This window comes from Macrotis lagotis, chromosome 1 (genome assembly GCF_037893015.1).
Source record: "Macrotis lagotis isolate mMagLag1 chromosome 1, bilby.v1.9.chrom.fasta, whole genome shotgun sequence".
Lineage (NCBI taxonomy): Eukaryota > Metazoa > Chordata > Mammalia > Peramelemorphia > Peramelidae > Macrotis > Macrotis lagotis.
Window position 1 is genome coordinate 668248361 of NC_133658.1, and position 16120 is coordinate 668264480.

At 36.9% G+C, this 16120-nt stretch overlaps 1 protein-coding gene across 6 annotated transcripts in view; it reads right to left on the reverse strand.

Moving 5' to 3' along the window:
• The window catches only part of GULP1 (GULP PTB domain containing engulfment adaptor 1), a 454164-nt gene extending 438345 nt beyond the window's left edge, over positions 1 to 15819 (reverse strand). For 2 of the 6 annotated variants that reach the window (XM_074215521.1, XM_074215524.1), the window contains exon 1: positions 14580 to 14802. The gene's annotated coding sequence lies outside the window, so the exon portion shown is untranslated. Of the gene's footprint in view, positions 1 to 14579; positions 14805 to 15662 lie in introns of those variants that run through there. The other 4 variants (XM_074215525.1, XM_074215522.1, XM_074215529.1 and 1 more) reach the window with 4 other exon arrangements.
• Positions 15820 to 16120: the final 301 nt, after the last annotated feature.

Sequence of the window (16120 nt, forward strand, 5' to 3'; positions counted from 1 at the left end):
AGGCCAGGAGTTAAACTGGGCCACCATATCATCTTACTGACAATGATGGCTTTTTGATCCAGTTCTTCAAGTACAATCCTTATTGCTATTATACTTTAACTTCGACATTCTGTTCACTTTCATCCCTACATACTTTCATCTGTCACCATAAATACTACAACATGAATGCAAAAGAAATCTTGTTTTAAAAAAAAACCATAAAAACAAAGTGAAAACATACACCTCTGCTGACAAAATTACCTATTTCTTGGCAGACAAGTATGATACTATCCAGATGGCTTTTTTTCAAAAAGATTAAGGTTCTTGAAAACAGTAATTCTATCTTCACTTAACTCAATATACTTACTCCAAATTATCCTGAATGTAATGTTGAACTCTATTTTTGTACTATATATTGTAGTATATCCCTCTTTCTCATTACCTATTAAGACTAAGGGTCATCTTTTAATTTTGGAAGGGATCTAAGAAGAGGTCATTTATTCAAATCATTCCATTTAACAGATAAAGAAAATCTCTCTAGAGAGAGCAAGAGCACTTAAATGTCTAAGATCAGACAGATGTTTTAAAGAAGGGATGGGATTCCTTCCTATGTGTTTCTGATGGCATCCTTTGGTAGAGAAAGCACAATTAAAATAGGAATTACTTCTATAATTATCAAAATTATAGATAAAGGGTCAAACTCAAGCCTTCTGACTCCAATTCCTGTTCTCCTTTTCCTGGACTACTGTATAGTTCTGACATTGATTATTATCTGTTTCCTTGTCTTCTTGGTTTTCTTTACTTTGCATGCAACTTAAAGGGAAAGCCTTTAAGAGATAAGGAAATCAGCCTCCCTGCTTCAGGAAACATTTGAAACAATACATTTCTACTTTAGTTTTATATCATTCTGAGATACTATGCCCTCTTTTTATATCATACAATAGGATATGTTAGGGAAAAGATGAGACATAGGAGGTGAGAGCAATAGAGATGGGTCAAATTCCCAATATCTTCTAAGACCTCAATAGTATAGCTTCATTGTTTATTTTAAATAAAATTATCTGGATATAAGACACACTGATAACCATCTTATTTGAACTACAAATAATTTTCTAGATATTAACTGTTATTTAGGATTACACCCATTTCTGCTTGATGATGAGGGACAGCAAGAACAGGAAACCATGTCTGAACTACAGGTATTAAACAATGTCCATGAAAATAATTGCTTTAATCTATTACAGTATTTAGAATTGTTTGCTTTTAGAACTATAAGAAACCACTGGAAGGATGTGATCCAAGCTACTCATTTATTTAAAAGTTGAGGGAAAAGGAAAAATGAAATGGAGTTTGGTAACCTGTGAATTATTTGGGGTGACTCAGCTCATTAGTGAGATAATTAACACTGCAATCCATATATCTTACATATATTACATATATATTCATCTAAGGACCATGCCGTAATAGTAGAGTGGTCTTACACAGTATCTTTCTCTTTCAAAAGAATGTTTAACTGTTGTAAACAGTAAACCTGTAAATAAGTTTTCCAGTAGAAAAAAATAAAAATATCTCTGCTTTAGAGGAGTTCAAAATAGATTCTGTCAAAAATACAACCAGTTCTAAATTGTTCATGTTTCATATATTTGGAGATCTTTTTAATATGCCAAATTCATTATCTCAAATAAGAAAGTGACCAAGTGCTTTAGAATCTAAAGTACTGAATGGTGAACTGCAAGTTCACTATGAGTCAGGAGGGTGGTATGGCAGCCAAAAATGCAAACTGGGCAGTAGTATTTAGAGAAGCACCTTTCAGAAAGAAGAAGTTGACAATTCTGATGTACTCTGTCCTAGTCGAACCATATGTGGAGCACTTGTATTCATTTCTGAGTAACCAAAAGAACATAACTAGGATAGTGAAAGGCCTCAAATTCAAGATTCAAAAGGACTAACTGAAAGAAAAGCGAGGACATTTAGCATTAAAAAAAGATAAGGCTCAAGGAAAAACAGTATCTATTTTCAAGAATTAGAAAGACTGTCATTAGGAAAAGTGACTAAAACTAGGTTAGCAAAGAGTATAAATTGCCAAGATGCAAATTAGGCTCATCTTTTTTTGTTTTTTTAAAAAATCCTTAAAGCTTTCCAAAAGTGTAATGGGTAACCCTGATAGGTAATACATTCCCATTCATTGTAGGCATCCAAATAAAATGGGCTGAAACTATTTCTAGTCTACTTTCATGATGAAATCTCCATGAAAATCCTAGTTGCTGTTGGGGGGGGGGGTTGTCATTATTTCCATTATTTGGAATTTTTCATGTTTAAAACTAGAAGAAACCATGACAATTATCTAGCTAAACCTTCTTGCTTTACAACTGAAAAGAAATCAAGATACTGAAAAGTTTGAGAATTATTCAAGGTCATGTAGCTAATTAGTGACAGAGTCAAATGGAATAATCACTTATTAGGTATGCTGTAGATAGAATTTTTTAAAACATCTGTTGCACTAGATGTTAGCTAAGTTTATTATAACTCAAAAATTCTATGATTCTTTGAAATAGACATATTTAGATAATAAACACATCTATACACACAATTATCATAGGATGGAAAGAAAAGAACAAACTGCAATTTCTAATGGAATCAATTTCAATCTCTTTTTCATTTACTTAGGAACAAAAGGATTAGCTAAACAACATTTCTATTATTTTCTGTAATATATTTTGATACATTATATGCCTTCCTTGTCATGATCATCACTATCAACAAATTCTTAGCTTCTAGCATTACAACACATTTTCTTTATCAAAATTTATTGGTTTTTGTCCCCAAATTTTGATTATTAGACACAGTGTTGATAAGATATTCAATTAATTCTCTCTATATAAGGTTTGATTGAGAGATATCATAAAGTTAGGTGGAGACAGAGAGAGAGAGACACTTAGGATCAGGAATATTTAACTTTTAAATACACACACACACATTCCCTGTGTGATGACATACACACTCACAGTGTGTAACCCTGGTAAATCTTTTTTTTTTTAGGTTTTTGCAAGGCAATGGGGTTAAGTGGCTTGCCCAAGGCCACACAGCAAGGTAATTATTAAATGTCTGATTTGAACCCAGGTACTCCTGACTCCAGGGCCAGTGCTCTAGCCACTGTACCACCTAGCTGCACCCCTGGTAAATCTTTTAAATATCCTCAATGTTCCAGGCAAATCTTAATTTTATAAGTTTCAGGGCAGATACTGATTTATACTAGAAAAGAGAATTTTCTCATTGGGAGTTTCCTAATCCAATGAAAGCATAGCACCATACTAAAAGAAAAACAGGAGTTGTTATATTAGAGTAGTAAGACAATTTTAAACAAACTAAAATACATAGTCATATGATATTTATTCTCAAGATGATTACCTAGGGAACTAGATATATATTTCAATAATTTTACCAGTATTCAAATTTTCTGAAAACTCCTACTTTGTAATCTCCTTAAAAACAAGTTTACAAATCCCACAAGATAATTAGTTGCATTACTTTGCAGCCAGACCTTCACATGTATTAGTATACAAACATCTTCAAAAATACCAGAGAAGAGGAAAAGAAGTAGTAAAAAAGAGGAGAAAAGCAAATAGTATAACTTAACTGGATCGTTCTCTTTGTGTATCAGTCTTGGCTCCAAATGACCTTTACTTCCAAAAATAAAAATCTTTTCTAAAGAGTTTAAAATCACACCACAAGCATAATCAGAAGAATGAGCTATATAAGCTAGGGTCACTATAATATGGAAATCTTCACCCACCACCCCCCCAAAAAAATTAGCAAAGCAAGCAGCAGCACTGGAACCAAGTGAGTCCTATTAAGGTTACTATTTTGAATGGAAGAATAGGCATTTGAAATTTTAAGTTCCAGTATATTTCTGTGTGTTTTTAATTGATACAGTATCAGTTGTTCCTCTATTCATTTTAGGGCTTTAAGTAGCCAAAATAACTCAATCACAAAAAGATCAAGATTTAAAATTCTTACTTTCCTTAAATATTATACAGTCTAAAAGCTAGAGACCACAATAAACCCCCAGCCCAACCCATACCAGACTAAGAATGCCCTGTATAAAGAATTTAACAAATCTTCAAGCCTTTGCTTCAAGACCTCCAATGATCAGGGAAATCCACTATTCCCCAAACCAGTTTGTTCTACTTTTGAACATCTCTAATTTTTTTTTGAATTTTAACAGTTTTTCCCCCTCATCTTGCCTCCCTCCCCCCCACCCCTCACAGATGGCAGTGTGATAGTCTTTACATTGTTTCCATGCTATCCAATGATCAAAATTTAATGTGCTGAGAGAGAAATCATATCCTTAAGGAAAAAATAAAATGTAAGAGATAGCTAAATTATGTAAGATAATTTTTTAAAAAATATTAAAGGTCTTTGGTCTTTGTTTAAATTCCACAATTCTTTCTTTGGATACAGATTATTCTCCATGGAAAATACCACCCTAAAATTGGCCCTGATTGTTGCACTGATGAAATAAGCAAGTCCATCAAGGTTGATCATTGCCCCCATGTTGCTGTTAGGGTGTACAATGTTCTTCTGGTTCTGCTCATCTCACTCAGCATCAGTTCATGCAAATTCTTCCAGGTTTCTCTGAATTCACATCCCTCCTGGTTTCTAATAGAACAACAGTGTTCCTTAACATACATATATCAAAATTTGTTCAGCCATTTCCCAATTGATAGATTCACTAGATTTCCAATTCTTTGCCACCACAGAGTTGCTATGAATATTTTTGTACAAGTGATGTTTTTACCCTTTTTCATGATCTCTTCAGAGTATAGACCCAGTAGTGGAATACCTGTAACTTTTAAGGAAACCCAAATCTCCCTCTCTCAAAATTCCCCCACTAGTGTTTATCCTGTCTCCTGGGGTAAATCAAAATGCAATCTGACCCCTCCCCTAGGTGACAATTCTTTCAAATAATTGAATTTATCTATTAAATTTCCTCCTCTCTCTACCATTAAAAAAAAGTTTCTAAAAAAATTTGCAAGTTAAACATTCCTAGGTTTCTTAGATAAATCCAAAAAGATAAAAGTTTTTCATACTCTCCAAATATGCCTCAATTTATCAATGCCCTTGTGTATTACTTGACACTCACAATTGAACACATTAATAGAAATGTGTTTTTTATCAAAACAGATTGTAAGATTAGAATTTTCCATGTTATTTCAGTTAACGTATCTAAAAAAGACAAAGGTTTGATTTTGCAAAATTTTGTAGAATTTGCAGAAACTTAATGTTGAACTCTCAGAAATCTTAAATCCCATTGCACTGCATTTGACTTATATTCTAAATGAATAAGCAATTAGCTATCTACTGTGTCTGCCTGTCTGTCTGTCTGTCTGGGTGTGTGTGTGTGTGTGTGTGTGTGTGTGTGTGTGTGTGTGTGTGTGTGTGTGTGTGTGTGTGTGACAACCTGGTTTGTTGAATAGAAGATCGGCCATGGAGTTGGGAAGATCCATTTAAGTTCTACATTTAAACTTTCAGTTCTCTGGGCACTTTTTCAATGTGTCAAACTTTAAGGGCAGAGGGAGAATAAATATAGTATAGGATGGATAAATATAATTCTACCTCATTGACTCCTTTGAGGAATAGGGAAGGGAACCACCTAGTTGCAGCCCTGACTGAGCACAGTAGAAATTATTTTCTCTCTTAATAAAGGATGAACCAGATCCAGATATCTATCCAAGTTACAGACTTCATATATTTAACAGACTTTTTATATTAGATAGCAACAACACATATATCTTACATAAAATTAATCCCCATGGTAATATAAAATTCATGGCAATAACAATTGACCTGATTCTTATGACCAACAATGACTCGTACATAAAAAGTGTCATTCATAACCAAAATAAGAGGCAGATCAAAGACTTATCAAGATGGGAGGAAACTGAAGATATCAGTTACAAGGAGGTTAATAAGGTATTAAAAAAAAGAATCAAAGAAAGCCCTGCAACCAGTTGGATGGATCTTCCATTTTGAGAATTTATAGAAAGGAATCATATAACAAAAATCACCCAAAATAAGAAGACATGAAGGGATTAAAAGCTGAATCTCTGAAGGCAATATCTAAATTTAAAAATCATTAAAGTATCTAAATGTCTAGTTCTATCTCAATATTATTTATAAATGAATAGCTTTAAGCCAGATTCCTTAGGAAAAGATAGACTTTCTCAGTAAGCAACTCATCCTTCTAAATGTCACATTCTAGACCAGTGGTGTGAAACTCAAATAGAAATGGGGAGGGGGGAGAGAAGTCCACGAAGATACCATGAGTATATCTGTGAAACACATAGCTACTTAAATCACATCTTAATATTATCTGTATTTTATTTCATTTTTAATTACGTTAAATATTTCCCAATTACATATTAATCTGGTTTGGCTACACTTGGGAATGTTGAGGGCTGCATTTCTGATAACTCTGGTCTCAGGTAATTATTCTATATCCATATTTTTTTCTATAGATTATTACAAAATTAAGAATAGGATTTCCACACTGTGGCATATTTTTGTCTGAAACAAAGCAGCTAATAATTTCTTGCCTTCATCTTAATGAAAATTTCACTCTTCAAAAGACTGAAGAACCAACAAAACCAAATTCCCCACTACAAATGATTTTCATAAAAATGAGGAAATGATTGCTGAAAGTATATTTATGGAGAAATTTGGAGTGATTTCTTATTTGCCGGTCATATCCTATGAGCTCCTAACATATAGATGTCCTATAAATCTTATGAATATCATTGTTAGAAACTCTCCTATTTAAGGTAAGTAAAACTAGACTTCAACAAACAGTCTGAAGGAAGTAAACTGTTACCTTTGTTAAGAAGACTAGGATGGGGAGAGAGCTATAAATTTCTGTAATGACTCAAAACAAAACCAAAAAAGTTAAATCAATATCTCATTGCAAGACAATGATGATTATGCCTGTCTTAAATTCTTGAAAGAGACCATGACATCAGAAATAGGGAATCTGAGAGAGGTGGATATTGTACTTAGTTATCAGTCTCACTTTCTCCTTCTGAGCCATCTGGATAAGAATCAGGCTGACTGGAGATAGCCCTGAATCTGAGGCAATCAAGGTAAAATGACTTGTCCAAGGTCACATAGCTAGTAAGTGTCAAGTGTCTGAGGCCATATTTGAACTCGGGTCCTCCTGACTTCAGGACTGGTGCTCTAACATTTATACCACCTAGCTGTTCCCTATCTCATTACATTGGAAAATTCTGAAGATTCTTCACTTTAAGTCACAGAAACATAATCTTTCACACTTAACTTGTGCTAAATTTATTTATAAAATTAAATATTTCTATGTTACTTCTAAAATAGCCTTTTCTACTTAAGTGAAATAGTAAACAACCCCCTTAAAACATGGAACCTAGTAGCTACTTGGCAGTTTTCCCTCTCACAGTGACTAAATGAAATGCTATGTATAGCTTATAATAGATTGTTTTCTGTCAGGGGGAGGGAGGGAAGGATAGGAGGGAGAAAAAAAAAAAGATTGCTGAAAACTTCCATTGCATGTAGTTAGAAAAAATATTTATAATATTTAATTAAAAAATAAGAATTAATTAAATGTTAGTAATTTAGTCACTTTGTATCTACTGCTATTTTTCATATACTTCATTTGATTTTCATCTTATGTTTACAGAATATCAAATGTGAATGAAAACAAAATAGGTACATTTAAAAATGATAGTTACATTAATTGTGGAGCTCTATAGATCCGCAATTTAAAAAAAAATAATATTCCTGGATTGACAATGATTTGGGTTATTTCTTCTAGAGAGTTTTGAATTACACTACTAAACAGATATTATGTATGAGGATGGCCAAGTAGCTATATTTATATGAAACACCAACTGTTCCTCTAAGGAACACGTAAAACAGATTATAGGGCATAATGAGAAATTAAGCCTTTCAAAAGTCTTTGCTAAGTATACATCACTATCCTTTACATATTTGAGAAAGCTTGTAATTCATCTTGCTGCCACCACCAGACATCAGTTTGGAGCTTTGCTGCTCCTATTGTTTCCCTTTCCACAGAATAACATATTTTGAAGGTAAAGTTGGAAAGAAAAAAAGGTTAAAGTTAATCTGATAGAGAATGAATGGAAAATTCTTGCTTTTAAAAAGAAACCAAATGGAAAGTTGGGTTTGTGTACTGGCTAGGCCACTGAGATCTAAAGCAGACACAACGTTCAACTACCCCAAGACCATAACTAAAAAGGTTGCAGAGCTATGTATGCTCTGCTCAGACCTATCTCACTCCTTGCTACAATCATACCTCTTTTTTTCTCTTGGTATCATGGTAGTCAGGGCTCTTCTCAACTTCTCAAAGTCTATGCTTTCTCTTCCTTTTACATTCTACCATCTCCAACTTTGAGCAGCTTCCCCTGCCAACCTCACCATCACTCACATCCCCAGTCCATAGTTTGGATTTATCCACTTGAACAAAGAGAAGATGCAGGCAGGAAGCTAGGTGGTTCAGTGGATAAAGTGCTGGGCTTGGAGTCAAGAAGACCTGAATTCAAATTTGACCTCAGATACTTACTAGCTATGTAAACCAGGGCAAGTCACTGGAGAAGGATATGGCAAACCATTCCCTTATAATTTTGCCAAGAAAACTTCATGAATCACACTAGTCATACTGTGGTTCACAAGGTCACGATGTGGACGATAAAATGATTGAACAACAAGACATGTAAGATCATGAGAATCCTGTATCTTTGAAATTTAAGACATTCTAGATACAGAAATTCCTGAAAATGGGAAGAATTTATCATCATACCATATGCAAACCAACAATTTCTCAGGGCCTTATTTCCTGCAATTAAATTGGAAACATTTACTAACGACTCATTATGAGGGCATCTTTTTTCATGTGTATAAAGTACCTTTGTCATAGAAGCTAAGTAAACATAAAAAGGACAACTCACCTGAAGCCACTTATAAAACTCTCCAGTTATCCAAGATAACCTTCACCTGTAGGTTCAAATCTCCTATCTGCAAAATAACAAATGTTGCCTCCTCACGCCAGATATTTTCTGCTGGAAAGCAGCAGCTGAACACCACAATGCAGCCTATGGCAGCACAGTTCCCAGCTGCTCACTTGCTTACTCACTAAAATAATGTCAATCTTCTGAATCCTCCAAGCTCAGCAGGATATAGATGAATTACTCTCAGAGTTTTGAATCTGAAGTGTTAGATCCCCAGCCTCAGTTTCTTTATCTGCCAAACAGCGATGATATTTGTGCTACTTACTGATTGTAATCAAGAACTCGCTTTGTAAAAAACTGCTATATAAAATGTAAACTGATATAGACAAAATAAAGTAACTTCTGTCTTTTGCCTTTATATATGTACAAACACACACACACTTACACACACACACAAACATTCACAGTACAAGCTTAATAAATGTTTGCCGATTGACTAGTTGAGGGATGTCAAATAATGTTGAGAAAATTTTAGCATGATGCTTATTTTTCTATAAGTAACATTATTTGGATTCTAATAAAATAACTTCAATAGGAAGGATGAGATCCCAACGATTCCTTCTAAATAAACTAATGTTTTTGGTATAGAGTGATGGACCAAAATTCAGGAAAACCTGAGTTCAGATTTCTTCTATGATGCCAAATAGCTAGATAATCAGGGGCAAGTCACTTAACTTCTTGGTGACTCAGTTTTCTCAGCTATAAAATGAGGATAATTATTACTACAGAATATACCTTATATAGTGACTACAAGAAACAAATTATACTATATACCTAAATTCTTCACAGACTTTAAATTTCTAGATAAATTTTAGTTACTATTATTGTTTCATTATTATAGCTGAAACGTTTTACCATGAAATAAAAATACAGTTTAGAAGAATTCAATTGATTATCAAACAACAAAGCCACTAAATGGGCCATTTATAGCATAATGCTGATTATTTTTAAACTAGAGGACTGTTTTAAATTTCATATCCCCTCTGTTTAGAGCAGAATGATTCCCTATTCAAAGTTTATTATCATTTTCTCTTTAAATATGAATATATTTCATGCTGCTATGGGAACAAGCTAAGTTTTCTAGTCCTTAAGCACATTAAGGAACTATTAAATCTACTAGCCTCCAAATATGCTAAGACACCAGTTGTGATGGTAGACATGAAGCTGGCATATGATCTGCACTCGTTTGTTAAAATGTTCTAAAAAAATAGGTTTAAAAGAATGAAAGATGGTGGCAGAATGAGTTCTCTAAATATTAACAATGTAAGATATTTAACCTATATCTGTAAACAGAATTAAACAACAGGAATAAGGGGTTTCAGTGTTAAATATGCCATAATAATTACTTCATAGAGTCATTGGGAAAACTGGTGCTTATACTTTAAAATTCTACAGGAGTACAATTAACCTTATCTGACCCTATATTTTTATTTCTGAAAGTTCAACATAAAATGTCTCCATGTGCTAATTTAATTGACAGATCCAATGCAATTACAAATATACAGCATCTACCTGCACTTTAGAGTGGCAATATAGGCACATTAACAATGTATAGCAAAACTTCATAATTACATAGAGAAATGTTTTAAATGTTTTAAAAATAAACTTTGAAGTCCTATCTAAACAACTTATGTTTAATTAACATTTTTGAATGTATAAGATATTTTCCTCACAACCCTGTGATAAAGGAAACATAAGAAACATTATTTTCATTTTGTAGATAAGGAAATTGACTCAGAACTGTAAGCAATTTACCAGGGAAACAAATCTAGTAAAGATGATAGATAGATAGATAGATAGATAGATAGATAGATAGATAGATAGATAGATAGATAGATAGATGTGTCGATGGATGGATGGATGGATGGATGGATGGATGGAAGGCAGGACGGATGGATGGGTGGATAGGCGGGTGGACGGATGATAGAGATAAAAAGCAAGAACTCTTTATATCACATAACTTTATTTTAGAAACAATATTCACAGTAATTGTTTTTTCTACTTTTATGAAATGTTAATTCTTTTCCCTGAAATTCAATAATGTGTATGATCAATATGGATTAGAAAAGTGGCAAACTGGTGGGGGAGTTAATCAGAAAAGTATGCTTCACTGATAAAATGTCAAAGTTAAACTGAGTAATATTCACATCTGGGAAAAACAATCAGCAAATTTATGGATTATTTCTGTTTAAAGTACCATTTCCAAAGTCAGTTGTTTAAGTAATAACTTCTACCTCTATCATGTCCATAAGAAAATGAAAGCAAGCATTCATTTAACAGGTATGTTTAAAAGTCCTTGTATTTCATAATAAAAAAAAACTGATTTATAAGATATGATATGAATTAGTTTTATTAAGCAATTAGAACTGAGAATATGACTTTTAACCTTAACTTATATCAGAAAGTAATGCATTTGCTAATTTTCCTTCATGAAAAAGGAAATAATGAAACAACCATAATGTGACAAAAAGTATCAATAACAGGAGAGTTAAGTTCAATTTCAGGCATTGCTTGTATAAATAGGATGCTCTCTCTTTGCTTCAGTTTGCTCATCTATAAAATGCAGGTAATTATTCCTCATTACCTATTTCATATTGGAAGAAAAGCACTTTATAAATCTTAAAAGTGCTTTATAAACAGTAATTAAAATTTGTTCAGAATTTAATAAATAAGACTATTTAAATAGCAGTTATTTCAGTACTTCCCTTTTTTTGTTATTAAATTTCTACCTATCACTTACAATTCAGTTCAAAAGCCTTCAAACAACTTTCCTTATCTAACCCCATCACCTGAACTGGCAAATGTCCTTTCCAATCAAATCCCACAGAACCCTTTCTTATGCACAGTTGTCTGTGTTGATATTTTATCTTCTATACTACAAACTCCTTAAAAGCAAACACTTGGTCTTATTTGAGCTTTGTATCTCCTTAAACACTTGTACTTTGTTATGTTATTATTATACTTGCAGGAGATATAATTCATCCATGAGTACTTAATACATGCATTGAAATCACAACTCCTAAGCAATGTACTGTTAAAGAGTTTCCATGGCTGCAAAACTTCATCACCTGGTGTCCAAGCCTGTGATGATGACCCTCATTAGTTATTGCTTAGACTGCTGAGGCATGCCAGTTCTTTATGCTACTGATCATTGCCTCTGAGAACCCTGGCTTGCCTCCATGAAACAAGGACTTGATTGCAGGAAATATCATGCAAATATTTCCAAATTGAAGTTAATGTTTCTACAATCATGATGTTGAAAATATTTTGTAAACATAATCTACTAATTTCAAAAGTCACTGCTGCACAACTATGGCTAGAAATGAATCAAATATATTTATCACTGGATACTTTGAGTTCAAATTCAAGTGGAGTCATTTTGCCTCACTAATGCACACAATACCCTTGAAAAGCAATAGATGATCATTTCTGCTATTTTTTTTGAAGTGGAAAAATTGAGGCTCAGAATGGGCAAGCCATTTTCCAGGTAGATTCATAAAGTCAATCTCAAAGGAAAGGCTAAATGACCAGTGTTTCTATCTCCCAAGCAAAAAAGGATGCTTACCCGTTCTCTCCCCAATATTTCCTTAGGTTTTTACTCCCCACCCCCCAAAAAAAGTTTGGATACAGTTTTGTTTGATTCAGGTTAAGTTACTAGGTTCCCAATTGGTCAAGATTTGGAGGAAAGCTGACTATGAATCTACTGCCTCAAATACTCGGGTCTCCTAATTCTATAAATGTTACCCCTATATTATTGCATGTGCACACAGTTTTATCTGACATTTCAAATACCTGTTGTTTGTCACCTATTTGTGACTACTTGATTCGATTTTTTTCAGTGATATTTGATTATACCTATTTGGAAAGTCTTCCATTCAAAGTCCAGAGAGTCTGCTCATTTTTCCCCCTTTACAAAAGAAATAGCATCCGATAGCAGTTATCTGTGACCCAAATTTTTCAAACAGCCAGTGTCTAAAGACTCGGAATAGTAATTTTTAAACTCTAAGATTGGCTCTATTCTTTCCACTATGGTACTGTGATGTAGTAAGTACAAAAAGAACACCATGGACTAAGCACAAGCACTAACTGTAAACACCCTTGAGATAGAGGGTCAAGCAAATCTGATCAAAACATTGCTCTGTAATCAGAAGATGGTCAATTTCATTAATTTTGGAGATGTCCAAGTTTATTCTTCTGGAATATTCCTCATCATAAGTAACTGATTAAAACACTCTGTGTTCTGTTTAACAAGTAGAGACATTAAGTTTTTAGTCATCTCTAAAAGAGAACCTGCTCTCTGGAAGCCCTTAAAAGAAATCTCCCTTGTTTTCCTACCCCCCAAACCAAAAAAAAAAAAAAATTAAACCTTTTCAAGGACTCCTTCCATAGTCATCCTAGCACTTTAAAGTCTCCAAATTCTTTTCAAGTCCAGCCCTGTGCTTGTATTTCTAAAAGCATAAAGTCAAATATCTTGTTCCTAGCCAGGCTCGCCTCTCTTTCCTTTCCCATTCAGCCTGTTAAAACCTGGAAAAGCTGTTTGCAATTCAAGCAGTCCTGTTTCATTTCCAGGATAGGCTGTGGTGGCAAGAGTCAGCATTATTGTTCTTTCAGTTTATGGGTTTTCTACCACAGCTGAGTGAGTATTCTTGGGGTTTATTTTTAGGGGGGAGGGGCTCGGAGAAAGGCCAGAAGGAAATGAATTCCTAAGAACCTCCTCCACTGAGCTTTCTCCTCTACTCATGCCTCCCTGTTATATATCCCCCCAACACCCCAACCCATGGCTTTAAGTCTCCCATTTGGACGTGAACTTGTGATTAACCATATACAGACATATATATATATATATATATATATAATATATGTGTGTGTATATATATATTTAGCTAAATATATATATACATAGCTACATGTATATATGTAGCTAATTCCCTTCTTTCAATATATTTATATAAATATATAGCTATATATAAATATAAATAGCTACATGTATATACATGTAACTATTTAATAGTGTATATACATGTAGCTATATATATTTAGCTAAATACACACACACATACATATATATATATAAATATATATATATATATATATGGAATGCCACAGACATACAAAAAGAAACTAGAATCATTGCTTCTAAAACAGGTAGAAAAGTGAGAGGGGAAAGTATTCTTGAATCACCTGCAAAAGTAAGCGAGTGAACAAAAGTAATTTTAAACCCTTAACCGAACGTGGATGCCAATAAACTTTTATCCTTATATTCCTAAAGTGTAACATTGTAAACAGAAAAAGAAAAAAAAAATCACAGAACTTTCCGAGCAGGTTCACCTCACCGCCATGAGCCTCCTACAGGAATGATTTCTGTCACTAAATCTTTACACCGACGTTGTAGTGTTGGTTGAAATGCACCCATTCACACATACACGCACACACGCACACGCATGAACAAATGCACACACTCACACGCGCGGCTGAGTCCCGCTGAAGTCCGAGAGTGACAGCGCGCCTTTACCGGTTCTCGCAAAATGGTTATAGGACCTTACTTACCCGATCTATTTACCCCCCCAAAATGTGTGGCTTTTTCTCAGAGAAGGCAAGCCATATCCTCGTCTTCCTCCCTCACTCCCTCCGGGCAGCATCCTCTGGTTTCCAGTCCCAGCTCCATTCAAGACTGTAAACACATTCCAAGGAAATGAGCCTCCCGAAGAGCTGTCTCTGAGCGGCGGACTGGCTGCCAGCAGCCGGGGGAAGCGCGAGCGCGGAGTGGTGGGCTCCCCCTAACCAGAGAAAGTGTGTGAGTCTGTGTGTGTGTGTGTGGGGAGAGGAGAGGGAAGGGAGGGCCGGGGGAGGGGCGAGGGGGAGTGCGTGCAGGAGGTGGAGTGAGGGCGGAGGATCAGAAAGCCCAACTAGGCGCCCGGGGCTCTCGGGGCGCCCCGCAGCCCACCTCGGTAGGGCGCTTCTCCCCATCACACCGCCCAGAAGCTGCTTCTCAGCCCTGCCAAGCCTTGGCATCACGCCGTCGGGGGCCGCCGGGCTGCGGCTGCTCCGGCTCTCCGAGACACCACCCCCAGACCCTCCATCCATAAGCCCACAAAGAGGAAGGCAGAGCTGAAGATCCCTGGAAGTCACTTCTCCGTGACCCCGAGAGGGCGGCCCCCGGGTCCCGGCACCGGGCCGGCCCGGCTGGCCGACGGCCCTCGTCCCCAGCTCCGACACCCCAAGCTTCCAGGCTCCTAAGAGGCCGTGGGGCCGCCGCCAGCGCACGCCGACCCCCTTCTGGGCGGGGGGCCGCACGCACGCTCCCCCTCGCTTCGGCCTCAAGCCTTACTGGGACAGGCGTCAACAGGTTTTACTGAGTCCCGTCTCGTGCTCCACATTTCCTCCGGCGGGGCTTGGCAGGCTGCCGCCCCGGGCGTGGGAGAGCGCCCCTCACCACCCCGCACTTCCAGGGGGCATCAGCCCCCGGAGCTGCCCGCCGCCCGCAGGCCGGGGCGGACGGAGGAGCCGGCTCTGCTCCTGTCACCATCAAAGGGAATTCTAAGGCCGGCGGGGCTGGGGCTGGAGGCGGCCCGGAGGCCAGAGACCCCCCCCCCGGGGGACACGAGGCGCCCGGCCCCGAGACGTGCCTACCTTCCCGAGTGCTGTCCGGGGGTCCCGCCGGGCGCGCCGGGCTGCGGGAGGGAGAGTTCCTCAAAGCTCCGCCGCTGCACTTGAGCCTGGGCTTCCTCGGCTGCGGCTGAGAAAGTTTCTCTACGTCAGCACCCAGCCGGACTCAGGACCCCCCAGCCGCTTTCTCCTCCCTCCTCACTCCCCCTCCCCCTTCCGAATCCGCTGACGCTCGCGGGCTCCCTCCGGCAGCTGGTACCGCTGGGCTCCCCCTCCCGGCCAGGGACTCGTCCTGCCAGCCTCCCGCGGACTCTCTCGTGGTTCAGGGTGCTTTCAGACCCTGACCTCTCCCCGCCCCCCAAAGCCCAAACCACCTCCTTCATTCCCAGTCTCTTATTGTAGAACGCTTGCCGCGGGGGCCCACGTTTATTGAGGGAAACGCGAAGACGGGGCAGTGCTCTGGAAGACCCGTGTTTGGGGAG